Raw genomic sequence first — 15772 nt, forward strand, 5'->3', positions numbered from 1 at the left:
GGAGGCCGCTCCTCCGCCTTACGCAGCCGACTCCACTGTCAGCGCCCAACGCCCTTTGTCTGGGGCTCCGGGGACGGAGAACCAGCCAGCGCCGGTCTCCAGCGGTGCACCAGCACCACCTCCCTCCGCTGCCCCCGGTCTGTGAAAGGGTCCAGAAGGCGGAACTCCCGGCGCGTCCTGCCCCGCTCCCGCTTCAGGAGCGCCCGCCAAGGAGCGAGGGAAGCCACCAGAGCGGAGCAGATCAGCGAGGCCTGAGACGGAGGCGGCAGCAGCGGGGGGCTGGGGCACAGAGCTGCCCTCCCGGCCCCTCTGATGAGACCCCGACCTCGCAGCAACCCCCCTCCTCCCCCGCGGCGCGGACGTGCCGATCTGCAGGCCCCACACCTGCCTCGCGGCGCATGCGCGCCCCTCTCTCCCACTCCCCTTTCTCTAGTCTGCACATGCGCGGCGCAGCGGTGGCTGCCGCCCAGGAATCCCGGGCGCCCGCGCCGCCCCTTCTTTCTGCCACGTGTCCCGACGCGGGAGTTACCCCGCGGAGAGCGGCGCCTCGGCGGGGGCGGTGACGGGCCCCGCCGGCCCCGCCCCATGGCACGTAGCGCGGCCCGGCCGGCAGGCACTGTCGCAGCCCGCTCAGCTGCACCGCGTCGACGCTGGCTGCTGCCTCCCCCGCCGACTGGCAGCTCCGCACTCCAATGGGACGCCAAGACCGTGGTGCGAGCGGCAGGGCGGATGAGCAGCTCCCAATGAGGCGGGAGCGTGGGCGGGACCGAGCGGCGACGCCACCAATGGCAAGCGCGGAAGGGCGGGGCGTTGACGGCTACGGGAGGTCTGATGGGGCGGGGCATAACGCCGTGACAGCCAACGGTTAGCAGTAGTGGGCGTGTCTGGGGCGCCCCTGGCGCCGGCGCCGGGGATCCCCGTGCGCCCAGTGCCGTTTCCGCCCGGTCTGGGGAGAAGCCGCCGCTACCGCTGCCAGGGGGAGGGGCTGGTGCTGCGGCCGCCGCCGAGGGCTTGATCCCGCCGGCTGCTCAGGAGACGCCGTGGCGTTGAGCCGGGCCTAGTGCCGAGCGGGGGCCCGGGGAACGGGCCGGCCAGGTAGGCGCGGGCGGGCGGGGACCGGCCGTGCTCTGCGCCGGGGCTGGCGGGAGGGAATACCGAGGCGAGCGAAGGGCGAACGACTCTGGGAGTTCCTGGCGCGGCTCGTAGCTGGGCGCTTCTCCGTGCCCTGCTTCGGGGACCCTGACATCAGGACCTTGTTGCGGTGGTGGGGCAACGGCCCAGGAAGCCTGGCGTGACCCGACCCGGCGCGGGGAGGCCCGGCCCGGCGGCGCGGGCCATCATGGCGGTCCCGGTGGGGCGCGCCAGCTCGCGGCGGCCGGTCTTGGAACGGTGGTGGCAGGCCAGTGTGGGGCTGGGGACGGGCCCGTCCACAGGGCTTTGTCGGTGGAGAAGAGCGCCGGGAAAGCCCCGGTGCAGTTTGGTCTCTGTGCCCCCTTTCCCTCCATTATTGTCCCGGGGATTCTCTGGGGTCGTTGTCCGTTTCTAGGCAGCTTCCTCCGGGCCGCCTCTGCCTGCCACTGCCGCCGCCGCTCGCTCCTAGCCGGCGGCCCCTCCGGGCCTCGGGGGAGACGGTGTTTGACCTGTATTTTCTGCTTTCTCATGGTGCCCGTGAGGCGGCTTCCCCCTTAAGCCCCTGCTCCTGGCCCGCCGGCGCCGTCGGCTGCAGCACGGATTCTCCTGCGCTTCCTCCTCTGTCCGTCACGCGTGGCCGCTGCGGGGTGGGTTCCCAGCCGCCCTGGCCGCGCTCCGACCCCCGGCCGCCTTCGCTCCAACAGCAGCGGGCAAGGTCACTGTCGCCCGGCGGCTTGTCCTTGGGTGCCGGTGACTGGAGTTCACCGCCGGGTCTGGCGGAGAGGCGGCGGCGGGCAGCGTCTCGCCGTCCCCGGTGGGAAGGAAGGAGGCGAGGTGTGAGGCCGCATGTGGCCCTGGGAAAGCGGGGAGAGGGGTGCAGCGGTGGGGGGGAAACCCAGCACTTTCCCGGACCTGCCTTGTCGCGATCCTGTGCCCGAAACGCAGATCATCTGGTTAGGATTTTTATGGGGGGTGGAGGTGTGTTTCTGGCACGTCTGTAGAGGGCACGGGGTGCTGCAGGGCTGCGGTGGTTGCTGCGGGCTCTGGCCATGATGTAATGGAGTGTTGAGGGTATGGTCAGGCCAGGGCAAGGAGGTGAATGTGCCTCTCCTCGTGTGAAGGATGCAGCTGGGTCTTGAAGAACTTGCTGTTGGTGTCTCCGATGGTGTGCCAGTACATCTTGGATTTCAGACAGGAGCCTCCCCCACCTCCCTCCCCCCGCAGCCCTCGACTGGGTGTTACTGCCAGCACCTAAATGCATAGAGAAGGAATTTCCTATTTCTTCAGTAGAAATGGGAGATTTCCCTTTTTGCCTGGATGGGAAATAGTAGGATTATTTTTGTTCTTTTTGTGGTTGACCCAGGAAGTCGTCTTGTCACCAGCCTTCTGGCTTTTTTTTTTTTCCCCCTCTAGAGGTGCAGAGAGGAGGGTGTTGCATTGCTCTGGATCCTGTGGGTAAGCGTTGAAGGCAGTGACAGCAGCTGCTGTTGGCTCTGGAGCTCTGGTTGCTATGAGAGAAGCTTCAGTAGACTTGGCTGCTATCTCCAGGGAAGGACAGCAGAGCAGCCTCCATTAGTGTGGTGATGGTGGAGACATGGCTGGCTCACATTCAGCAAAGGGCTTTACTTTTTGGGCCACTTCCACAGGCCTAAAGCAGACGCAGGGGTGTGTTTTGGTCAGTGGGACAAAAGCCTAGCAAGTTGTTTTAATCGCTGTTCTTGAATTAATGGAATGGCATTGAAGTGTGTGCTGGAGACCCAGAGTTACCCTTTCCAGGTATTTTGGGCCGTGTGAAAAGTAGGACAGTGAGGATTGATATGATCTTACTGTTAGGTGAAGACTGCAGTCCTGTCTCATTTGAACTCCAGTCTCCTTTCCAGCCAGTAACAGAGCCAGATGCTTTTCTTATTGTTTGTATGTCTCCTTCCTCCCCTTCCATCGCCTGGGCCCCACTTGCCTTATTGACTGGAATTTCTGCTGTGTGCAGTGGGTGTGTGCAGCAGACACCAGCCTGCTAGTGCTGAGGAGGGATTTTCCATTCACAGACCAGAGAACAGTCAAAATAAAGGTCCAGCTCAACTTTGGGACTGGAAACAGAAAGTGGGGAGAGGAGTGTCCTTCTGCTGCAGAGTAAAATTTACCCTCTGTGCTTTTTACATGGTTATGTGTCAAAATGTATAGCAAATGTTGCTCTGCTGTGGAGTAGGGAGGTGAAACTCCTGGGAATAGTGGGGAAGATTCCTGTCGTTTGGTTGACTCAAATGCTTGATGTAGGAACAGTTTGCAGGAGGCCATTTTTGACGTGACTATGTACTGTGGAATCTGCCAGCTTCTATCTACACTCTGTCTACTTGACTGCAATAGCTTTTTTTTTTTTTTTCCCCTCTCTCTCCCTAAAGGAAGAATGAGTGTCTTTCTTATCTGCTTAACTAACCGTTTGGCACTGGCTGCTGCTGTCTGCATGATACTGAGTTGTGGGGTTGGAGCTATCGGCGTATTCCAGTGCATTCGTTAAAGATGAAACTGTTCTTTGAGGTATGCAGTATGGCAAATGGAAATAACGCTAGCATTAGAAAACAACTGCTGTCTTTGTGAGCTGACACCTATAACGGGGAGCCCCTCGCCCTGGTCTGAGTTTCCAAACTCAGAATTACTGTGAGCTTGCAGCAAAAATTCCAGAACTAGAATAATGTGAGAGAGATGAAAATGTGCCCTTAAATCCGCTTGACTGGCAGCAATCATGTGGTTGATGCCAATCCAAGTAGCTTTGGTATTTGAGGATCTCTAGCACCCAAATTGTTTCACAAGATGGGGTGAGCAACTTCTAACCCATCTAAAATGCATCTAGCACTGGGGCTGAATTTAGGACCTGCTGCCTGTCATGGAGGGAAATGGTAACAGCAATGAACTTAGTTTAATGCAATGATCTTCATGACCCCTCAGTCTTTGTTTACAGTCTCTCTGTGTGTTGTAATGGGGAACTAGTCTGCTGCCTTGCATCCTTTGAATAACTGGCAGTGCTTTGACAAGATGCTGGCTTTTTGTTTTACCATCATATCCCAAGTGACCTGAAAGTAATATTCCTTAGCTAATGTTGTCTGAGATTTCACCATACCAAAGTGGGGAGGTGAGATCACACACACACATTTAAATCCCTTTCTATAAAGTGGACTCTGTTACAGCCACATCCTACTTTGAAAAGTTGAAAAAGCCCATAGGAGAGAGATGTCTTTGATTGAACTGGCATCTTGGAACCTGCAAAAGTTTAGGCTCTTCTTTGGGGGAGGGAAAAGGCAACCAACAGCCACTTATTTGAAACTTCCAAATGTTCCCTGGAGTGGAAAAAAAAAAAAAGGCATTTCAAATTCAAACTTACAGGTGTGACGTGTGCAAGGGAGACCTAAATATGTGATGTCCCAGCCATGTAATTTATTAGTCTGACCAGTCTGTTCTTTCTCCCATTTTAGGATGATCTGATGTCTGCAAATTTGTTTTGAATGATGTGTTGAGATAACAATGTTTCTCTCTATTCTGGCAATAGTAAATCAAATGCAATCAGTATTCAAGAGCTTTGAGAATTCAAAAATCATTGTTCTCATGGCAGTGTTACTGTAGCACAGAAGCACATTTGTGCTCTTACTCTGGTGCTGCTTGTGTGTGTAACTCTGAAATCTTGTGCTACGTGCAGAAGATGAGAAAGGTTGCAGTAGGCAAAGGTGTTTCTCATGTATGCAAGATGTAGTAGCAGTACCTTGAAAGCATTAAATGTATGCTTAAATGTGTAGGACATGAGCTATTTAGTCTTGGTTGCCCCTATGAAACAAGCTACTATTTGATTTTAAAATAAAGGCTTTGTGGCATCTTACTTGTCTGCGGTGGTTGTTTTTTTTCTCTCTTCCAAATTAAAGGAAAAATACCTATGGATGTTAAAGCTGTTACAGATTCTACAGCCAGTCTGTGGCTTTCATGACTGACTTGTAGCAAGAGTTAGTGCATAATAAGTTTGGGCTTGCATTATTAAGAGATAATTTGGTATAAATTTGGCTTAGCCTAAACTTTTTCCTTGTTTAGATCATGGCTAAAGCCCCAGACCATCATGCAGCCGAGAGTTTAACATCTTGCAACTGTGGGAGCTGAGATTCTCCCCCCCTGCTTTTTCTCTTTTCTTAATTCCTTACTGAAGTTGCAGGGGGTTTCTTGTTTTTGTTTTGGTTTGGGTTTTTTCCACAGGATTTGCTATTTTGGGGGCAATTTTCCAGTATTCCTGTAGCAAATCAGCCAAGCGATGGCCCCTGTCCCTGCTGAGCAGGGAGAATGTGCAGTGCTTCTGGCCTCCCTGCTGAGCTCACGCAGGGGTGGGACTTGCTAAGCTGCTGAAATCGCAGCTAATGCCTACTGAGCATGCTGAGAAACAGTTTTTCAACTGCTCCTAGTTTAATTTTTTTTTTTCTTCTATAATTAGTAGAGATGCTCTTTGTCTCTGAGGACGATCTACACGACAAATCAGGAGATTCTTGTTCATCATCCCTCTTCTCCCCCACCCCAGCTAGTGGTGAAGTATTATTTTCCTGAAACAAAAATAGCTAAAGGGATTTTTCCCTCACTTCAACTGATGAGTCTGAACTTGAAAAGCTGTAGCCCAAAAGAAGAAATCTGCAATGAATAATAGCCTTAATGCTAGTTTTTGTTGCCACAAGCCCTGTAGGAGCGTCAGTATTGTTGTTTAAATTGTAAATCTGCAACTTTCAGATCCTCAAATCTAATTTAAATGCTTAAAGAGTAGAACAAACAAACTATATTCTTAAATAATACATTTGAGAAATAAAAGCTTTCTTGGTGAGTTTTATTTTCCTCCTACCAAACACACACAAACCCAAATTATTTTAATGAGCAATATGGGAAATGTTCAGGAAGGTGTGCTGATGTGCTGAGACTTCAAGGTGGAAAAATGTGGGAGGACTTGTCAGCAGTTTGAGTGGCAAGCTTTTAGTGAGCAGGAGCAGCGATTTCTTTTGTGGTCAGGAATCTAATAGTCCCACATTCACCAAACATGAAGGGGAAAAAAAGTGAGAACCACGAGAGAGGGACACAGAAGAGTGGCATTGGGAAATAGTCAGGAATTTGGCTTTTAGAGTGAAGTTTAGAAGTGATTCGTTGTTTATGCTAAAGTTTAATCCCTATAAACTTGATAATGTAGACAGGTCTTGCATTCCTCCCTGAGGGTCACGGAAGGGCTAAGTTTAGCAAAGGGGGAGGTATCCCAAGCAGTCAGATCTGTGCAGTTTTCAAGGCTGCAAACTTTTTGCTTATTCATCCTGTTCTAAATGAGCTTAGGGGGTTTTGTGTCTTTTTGGTTTTCTCCCCTCTATTTTTTTATCTTCTTTTTTTTCCCTCCAGTTACAAGCAGCCTTTTGAGACAGAATGTTAAGTTTTAAAACCAAAATGCTTAATCCCTGAAATACTTCAAAGAAATTTTAGAATAGAAAGGTCATGGAGCTTTTGATGTGTTCATATTTAGAGGGTGATTACAATTGCAATCATACACATTGACAAGAAGATATTGTCTGGATTTGGTAGCTGCTCATTTAGTGACTCAGACTTGTTCCTGTTGTATTTACAAAGCTCATACCAGGGTTTTCGTCTGCAGCCTTGCTGATTTACAGGACAAAACTTCTTCAGTGACTGCCAGCAGCCCAGAAAAATGGTTTTAAGTTTTGATACTGAGAAGAATTCTCTTGACTTTGAAGTGAGCAGTTTGAAATGCAAGTTGTTGATAGGGAAGGACTGCAAGGACCTGCCACCAAACCTGATGATGATGATTGAGTAAAAGGTGTGTGTGTGGGGGGAAGTTAGGATGCAGCTAGGAGTGTGAGTTTGTTAGTATCAGTGCAGTCTCTTGGATTTGCATAGACACTGAATTGTGAAAATAAATGGTCACAGGATCTTTGAGGGTTGCATTGCATGGAAATATTTGGATAAGAAAGCCCAATTTATGGCAGTGTTTCCCAGACTGGAGGAGGGGAAGACACAGCTTCTGGGAGCAGAATGTGGGAGATGCAGAGGTGATAGCTGGTAGGAGGATGGGATGGGGAAAAGAGACTTATCATAGTTCCAGGTAGTGCAGAGAATAGGAGCAGAAGAGTATTTTTCATTGTGGCCCTGTTTCCCAGCTCTGCCTCTGCCCAAATTGCACCCTTCTAACAATGATCTCAGTCACTCTCTAGGACTGGTACCCCTTTGGAATGCTGTTGTGGAAGCTGCTCCCAAGGAGCAATTCTCAACTGTTTTTATTGGAGAAAGTGAGGAGGTGAGTCTGTCCTTGCTTGTAGGCAGGAAGGAATACGCTGGGAAAAGTTTAAGAACCGGTGATTTAGGGAACTGAAGTGCCCTGGAGGTTCAGCGTGGAGCCCTTAAAATAGTTGGCATGTCTCAACCTGACTTGCAGTATCAATTTATAGATACTTGGAAGAATATGTGAACCTTTTGCATTCATGTGGCCTTGAACTAAAGACACTAAAACAAATTATTTCCTGTGTTTTGGTGGCATTAGGTTGAAATAACTTATAATCATGCTGCAAGAATGCTTTCAGTAATGTGGCTGTAGATTAACTTTTGCCTCAGCAAAGATCTGGTAGCTTCCTGTATGCATACAGCCCAAGTGAACCTTTGAAGAAAAGACGACTGCTTGATCAAGTTAAGTAGGCTCTGCCTGACTGTAGAGGAGACTGGCTTTCTGATTCAAAGTTGTCTTGTAGTTTCATGAATTTCAAGGATGCTGGGGGTTCAGGATGGCCTGGAGGTTATTAGGGAGCAAGGATACTTGTAGGGGGAAAGTCAGGTTCTGAGATTGCCACAAACGTGCTTTATTGTGCAGTTCATCTAATATCCGCCTCAGGGTTTGTTCATATATAGAAATGTGTGTGTTAAAGTGGCATGGGTGTTGGTGACACACTTTATAGTCTCTGCACAGCTTTGTGCAGGTTTTGGGTGCACACTAGTGATACGGTTCCATGGTAATTAAAGATGCCCTGATGTGCTGCTGCCACAGCCCTGCTCTCTTCCCGATTTTGGCTCAGTTCTGGCACATGCCTGCCCCACTAGTGAGCTGTTCAGGGAGGTTACTGTGACGAAAACAAGTGCATTTCATTTTGGGAAGTAAGAGTTTTCTGCTGGCTTCTGCCTGAACTGCTCAGCTGTGGGGTCAGATTAGCACCAGTGCAGAAAGGGATGGGGAGGCTGCACTGAAGCTGTGCCAGCTGAAGTCAGCCTGAAACTATTGCAGAACTGCACCCTGCGAGTGAGGTTACTCCGGGTGAAGTTACACAGACAGCTGAGTACATCCAACAGCTCTGCTGCTGAATGGAGGAAGCTCTGCTCCCCCTTCCTCTCCCACCCAGCGGGGAGTTCTGCCTTTTCTGTTTGCCAGCTCTGGTTCTGGCTGGATCTCTTCTCTGAACTCCTTCAGCTTGCTAACCCAGCAGAAAGCTGTGTTGGGGTTATTTTATGTTTTGGGTTTTGCTGGATTATTTTTTTGCCAAGATAGTGAGCTGAATTGGCTCACCAAGAGATTTGACAAACGTCCAGAGCCCTCACAAAATAAATAGGCGAGAGCATATGGGTGGAAGTGCAGAGGATGTGGTGGGGACCAGAGAAGGGGAGCAGGGTTCTTGCCTTTCAGTGGCTGCACGCAGTGTGGCCAGCTCAAACTGTCCCCTGGAACTTCATGCTCCTTTTAAAGGAGAGTGAGCTACCATCCATGGCATGATGAGCAATCTGTGAAGCACTCTGGGTTTGTGCCTTTGGTTGCTGTGCATGGAGTGCTTTCTTTAGATGAACATTCAGTTTTCTGCTTGAAAATTGGTGGTGTAGTCTTCCCTTCACCCGCTCTCGCTTGCGAGGGAAGCTGGTCAGACACGACCTATACTGTGACGCTGATCTGTGGTGGTGGCACGGTGTCACAACCTGCACATGTTTCCAAGTAACAAATTCGTGTAGGTATGTTTTTGCAGCCAGTAAATACAGCAGAGAGCCTAAGTGATGTTTTGGAAGGTGGCAGAATGTTAATTAGTATACAATCATTGTTTGTGTATATATAATATATATTTAATGTAAATAAGTGTACCTCACAAGATTCCTTACACTTTTTTATTTTTATCTGCTAATTAGAAAGTCTTTATTTTGCATTCACTTGCCAGTATTTATGACTTGCAAGATACCCAGGCATGCATAAAATGATGAATTACTGAGGATACGTTGTCAATCAAATTAGAAGAAAATACATTAGTAAAAATTCAAACAGAATATGAGTTCCATCTAGCTTTGCAGAGGCATGAGGGCACATGGAACAGCACAAAAATTTAATTCAGCCAAGGCCAGTTGCAACAGAAACTTGAATCCTGTTCCTTTAATGTGGAAAGCTGGTTTCTAGCAGCATGTATTTGGAATAGAGCAATTGTCTGCGTACTGCAAATCCCAGTGTGCGTTGCTCTGTCTGCTCGTTGTGAGCTCAGGCTTTTAGTTTTTGTACCTTGTGAGACTACTCCATCTAGTAGAACTTGAGGCAGCATTTTGGCTCTCTGAGTTTGAGTAAAATTATTTAAATGTTAACATGTCATGACATCTCCAAAGGCATAGTGCTGTGCAGAAAATTCACGTTGGGTGTGAGCGGTATGTCTCACAAGCAAGAACTCTCATCTGAGGGTAATCTTTTATTTAGTGAAAATCTTCACAAATGGTCCCAAATCAATCACACTGCAATAAAGGAACTAAGCAGGCAGTATTTGCTGTGTTGTGCTTCATGGCCCATAGCAGCTGGTCTGGCTTTGCAGTGTAGTGGCTGAATACCAAGGTGAGCAGGAGAGTAACGCATGTAGGTAGAGTTGCTACGTGCTTCATCTGAGCATTGTTTCCACCCTTGCCCCTGCACTCAGATAAGTACTCAGAGGTGAGACATTTCCTTTATCTGACAGTGTCTGGGCAGAAGCTGGAAAGTTTTACCAAGGAACAAATGCTGCATTTTGGGATATGCCATTCCAAACCTGTCTCTGAGTGTCTTGTCAGCAGGAAGATCTCTGCTAAGGTTAAAATTATGACTTGTGAGATATGTAAAAGAATTACCTGGATACTGCCCCATAATATTCCTATTTGGAGTGGCTATTCTTGGGTGCTCTACCTGAGATAGGAGGCACTTGGATGCCAAAGTCCCAAGCTGATGGTATCCTTTACACACACTTGTGGAAACTGCTGTAGTGCTGTTAGAAGAGCAGTGCTTGTTACCTTTTGAGCGTAGCTCCTGAAACACTTGGAACTCTGTGTGGGTCAGCTGGAGAAATTCAAGAGGCTGAGCACAGAAGTGCTTGCTTCTGGTGGCACAAATCCACTGTTGGATTCTCTTCACCCACTGCAGGTTCAGAGTACCCTTTAGAAAAAGTTCAGATATAGAGTTTGTTAGAAGGTGAAAAATTCACAAACTGGGAAAAGCCTTTCCCCACAAGCTGCCAGAGAACATGAGTGAAATTAATGTGTCACAGTTCCTGCTTCCTGCTCCTGTATTTTTAAGTCTTACATACATGGATAGGAGTTATAAATTAATAAAGTGCTAGCATGTTCTAAAAGTGAGACTATACATTGAAAGCTGCAGTCATTAGTTAAGCCTTTCATGGGCACAGCTTGGGGCTGTCTGCAGAAATTCAGTGAATTGCACGTGGAGAAAAGGGGACCTTGAAGGAGCAGTGGGAGTGAAATGGCATGTTAGTGTAACTGCTCTAGTTTTTGCAGAACTGTATGAAAATGTAGCCAGGATCCTTGTGGTGAAATCCTTTGACTAGAAATGCCTTCTTTCTTCTTCAAAACCCTATCACAGAGTGGAGATGGCTGGAGGTGATGGAGGAGCAGGCTGTTCTTGCAAGCAAAGTTTGTAGCTTTCTGTTGCTCTTCCAGTGTCAGAGTTTAAGGCTTCACTCCCTTTTCTGAGTGACAGTGAAGTGGGCTGTTCCCTTGAGAGTCACTGTGTTTGGGTAACATTTGCAAGGAATCCTGAAATTTTCAGTTTTACGTGAAGAAAAGGTTGTGAGGGAGGAAATGAATGGCCTTGACACATACTTGAAAAATGATGGAAACTTTGCAGGATTTTGTAAAACAGAATTACCTGACTTGTTAAGATAGATGGTTGTTAGTGAAATGGTATGTGGGTTTAAAATGTGAAAATTCATCTGGAACAATGGGACTTGCTGTGGAGTTCTGTTAGTACTGAGAAGGTGTAATTTCATGTACATTAAAATCTCTCCAGTTAAACCGATCATCCCTGCTTTTTTGGTGCTGCCTCTCATCCAGGATGTGGGGGGGTCCTTAGCCTGTACTCACCATGCATTAAACAAGCAAAATAACCATAGTGATTTAAATTTTTTCCTGTGTGTTTTCCATACAGTTCTGCCAGGGCAGTTTGTGCCCACTTCTGTTGTGCTTCAGTCTGTTAGTTTAGCTCTAGCTTTCATGTGCAGAAACACTGTGATATCTCAGAAGTGGTATTCTGCTTTTACTGATAGGGCACAAAGAAGGAGTTAGCTTGCACAAGGGCATCTTACAGGCAGTGTGGGGGTAAAGCATGGATTTCTTTGCCTCTTGATCTAGTGGTGCAAATTGCTTCTCTTGGGATTTTTGAGGTAGTTGCCTCACCCACAGCAGTCCTCACCTCTTCCCACATATCCATGTTCTGTAGTGCTGTGTTGCTTATGTATATGCTTTTGATTCCTTTCAGTAAAATAATCCATGGTTTTAATACTGCTAATAGGTGTGATGAGAAGCACATTATGTAGTGGATAAAGGTGGGGAGAAATCTTATGTGTGAGTTGTTGATGGGGAAGCTTGGTAGTGTGAGCCAGGGTATTTTTCCTGCTTGTTTTCAGTAGCTTTGTAAGGCTACAAGATAGTTTGGGTTAAGAACAATGCTGCTACTGATTTGTAGCCATCAGGACTGATAAACTATGTGAAGGGGCCTTCAGAGTATCTTGGCAAATGGTGTTTGGATGCTTAGTGCACACAAAGTCTATCTGCATTATTCAAGAAGATAATTCATTTCTGTGCTGTTTTCCTCCTGTGCTGAGATCATTCTCCCATCCAACTGTTACCCAGCTGAGGTCTTGATAGTTCTCAGTTTTTCCATAATGACAAAATCAAATTAGGCCTATGATGACTAGTGCATGTGAAATTCCTCTTGGTTAAAGCATGGTGACCTGAATATTTTCTGGCTATTTTTTTTTTTTGACTTGGGAGGAATCAACATCTCATGTTTGAAAGGGAAGGGAGAAAAGATGCAGATCAGGAAATGATGCTGTTTAAGATACAGGGAGGAGCACATAGCCTGCTTCTAGAACATAATCTGTCCAGCTGTGACTTAGTCATCTTCAGTCTTACATAAAATGTGTCCAATCTAAAGAGTTGAACATCTCCCTCCTGAATGCGGCAAACCAGCATCTTTTATGCTTACGTGGAGCTGTAACAGGCACAAGCTATCTTCTTAGGAGTGCCTTCGTACTTGTGAACCTGCAGCATCCATCATCCTGTCAAGCCTCATTTACTCATGTGATGGGATATTTTTCTTTTTTTTTTTTTTTATTCTATTCCACAATTTTTCCAAGTTTAAAGAGGTTCCTTGCTGTTGGCATGGAATACAGCACTGATAATCCTGGGCAGGGGAGCAGAGAATGTAACGTGAGAACGAGAGTGAGTCCCCTGGGTCAAACAGAAGATTTTGTTCCTCACTGACAGGGCCAAAAATTGATGCACTTGGAATAATGTAAGGTGAGAGGATCATAGGATCTTGGCTAACATGTCCAATTTCAGTGTAATTCATGCTGTTACATTAAATCCAGCCCTGCCCTTAGTTGCTTTGATTTCACATAGCTCTTCTTGAAGGAAAAGGGGATCACTTGACTATTGTGACATGCTTTTGTATGGATCAATATATGTCCACACTAGTCCTTTGTTTATATAATTACTCTTTTTTTGGAGGGGTGGAGGAGATTCTGTCTAGTTACTGAAGCAAAAACTGGTAAGCTTTGTAGGATCTGGCCTGTGTGAGTTGAGAGATAGCTGGTGCCAGTTAAGGGATGATGGACATCCTTATCTAGGTAGTCAAGGAAACGGATGCTGTGAGTGTGTTGTCAAATAAAAGTATCGATAAAGATAGCTGCTGATAAATCTTACCACTGTGGACATGGAAGATAGCATTTAAAGTTATATCAGTACATTTGCCATTAATATACGTTTCATGAAACTGGGGATGCTAACATCTCCAAGTCACCTATATATGGAGTGGAAGAACAGTCTCCTTGGGGGAGGGGAAGTTAGAGCTGGCGCTTCACTTTGGGTAGTTTGAAACATTCTTCAAAGGCTTCTGAGTAAGTGTTTGATGTACTTTTAGTTCTAAAAAAAAAGTTTTACACTTTTCTCATAAGAACTACAAATGTACTCCCTGTGAGGACTTAATGGCTGTGGTTGCTGCTGCCTGGAGACCTCTATGCTGCAGTCTGTTGCATGATTTTAAATTCCCCCCAAAGAACTGTGGTAAATCTGTACTTTTTGGGGGGGAGGAGGTGGAGAGGTGAGGGGGGCTGTGCTTGACAAATGTGGTCTACTTATTTGTAAGCTGCAGTGCCAAGTATAGAAATGACTAGGTGAGACTTTTCCAGTCTTTGTTAGGTGCAAAGTCAGATCATCAGAAGGTTGGTTTTGGCCTTAAAATGCATAGTTACGCAAATACTTAGTGGCCCTGTAGAGGAATGAGCAATGCCTTGAGCAACCTGATCCAAGTTGGCCTTATTTTTGGGAGGGGTGGGGGTTTCAGTTAACCTCCAGTGGTCCCTTCCAGTCTGGATTATTCTGGTGTTCTGTGTAAGGTGGACTAGGGGTAGGAAGGTGGGGCAGGGGAGGGCATGCTTGTTTTGAGTGGAGAGGGCAAGAGGCCCAAGGCAGGCAGGATGCTCTGATGGCGGAAATGGTTGTGCTAGAGAAACAGCATCAAAAGTGGAGGTCTGAAATATCTGGGATTGTAACTTGGAAAGGACACACCTAACCTTATACAAGGTTGTGAGATTAAATCAGTTTTTCATTTACTGCTCTTCAGAATCTTTTTATCTGGACAGCATAAAATATTTGTTAGAACTTCTGTCAGAGATGGGATAGTGAAGTCTGTTTACAGAGCTGTGACCTGTTTTGTCACATTTCAACGAAAGACACGGACCCATCCAGTTGCAAGGTGATGCAGTTGTTAGCAAAACTGCAAACCCACCTCTAAATTGTGAAACAGCATTTTGGGAAGCAGTAGCTCAGAGGGATTTAAGGTCATTACAGTTAGTTGCCTCTGCATGGTATTTCTGCCAGTATTCTGTTTAAAAGGGTTAATGCAGTTCTTCGGCATATTGCAGAGAAGGGGGAAAAAAAAGTGGGGGAAAGGAATGTGAAGCAAAAATAAGTAATCTAAATAAGTAATCTTATAAACTCAGCAGTGTTGAGACTGATACTGGAATTGAATTTTGGTCTCCATGCTTCAAGAAGAATGCCAGTGTATTTGGAGAGAATTCAAAGGACAGCTGCAGAAATGATCCAGGGACTGGAAAATACGCCTCATGATGTGAGGCTTAAAGGAGCTCAACTTACTCAGCTTATTGAAAAGACAATTGAGAGAAGACTTGATCTTTCTCTAAAAGGACTTTTGAGATTTGCTGACAAAGGCATGGCAATATCAACCGAGGTTAGACAAATTCAGTCTTGGAGGTACCTTTTCTTAGCAATGACAATGATGAAACATTGGAGTGGTTTACAGGGAAGGGGGAAGGAGCAAATGCTCATCTTAGCCTTTTAAAATAGGCCCAGCTCTTTTCTTTCCAGAGAAAATATATTTTTATTTATTTTTATTTATTTTTAAATGATGATAATATTTTTTTTCCTGACACTGGACTTGAAGAGCCTTCAAAGGTTTCGTGCCGTGATCAGTTGGCTTAAGCTCAGATACATGTGCTTGCAGTCAAAGCAATGTTGAATTTAGAGGAGAAATAGTTAACCTGGTTCTGGATACTGCCTTGACACATAGGATGCGAAGGGAACTCTGAAATTCAATGCTTTGTGGCTGGCATCATTGGAACTCGGTTCTTTCCCATACTGTGTCGCTTCAGATGTTTAAGATGCAGTTAAGGCTTTCTGAAAGCCTCTACAGAGAAGCCCTGATGTAACTGTGTACACTCACTATATTCAGATGAGCATTTCTGAATTCCAGTTGACCACAGCAGAAGTCTAAAATCTTTTTCATCCTTTTTTAGAAACAGTACGAAAAGAAATTGCACAATAGCAATATAATTACAGTTCCTCTGAGTGGCAAAGTAAGCATAAGTCGTCCTGATAGGTTTGGTTATTCAATGTGGGATATTCTTTATCTCTCAAGTTAACTGGACTTAGTTGGAATGTTTTTTCATGTTGAAACACTACTAAATAGTTACCAGAAGCAGTATTCTAATGGCATTTGTTTGCTGGCTTTCATGCCATACAGATGAGAGTACTTCAGTGAGTCTGCTCCTCCCTCACTTTATAAATTCACCTGGGGAACTGAGTGACTCAGTTTGGTAATGGCTACAGTTCACTCTTCTAC

The 15772-nt window shown here is 46.6% G+C and overlaps 1 protein-coding gene across 1 annotated transcript in view; it reads left to right on the forward strand.

Moving 5' to 3' along the window:
• Window positions 1-909: 909 nt before the first annotated feature.
• Window positions 910-15772, forward strand: part of SETD5 (SET domain containing 5) — a 70347-nt gene continuing 55484 nt past the window's right edge. Inside the window, exon 1 of the mRNA XM_054180262.1 lies at window positions 910-1095. The gene's annotated coding sequence lies outside the window, so the exon portion shown is untranslated. The remainder of the gene's footprint in view (window positions 1096-15772) is intronic.

Source organism: Dryobates pubescens, chromosome 1, assembly GCF_014839835.1.
Source record: "Dryobates pubescens isolate bDryPub1 chromosome 1, bDryPub1.pri, whole genome shotgun sequence".
Taxonomy (NCBI): Eukaryota; Metazoa; Chordata; class Aves; order Piciformes; family Picidae; genus Dryobates; species Dryobates pubescens.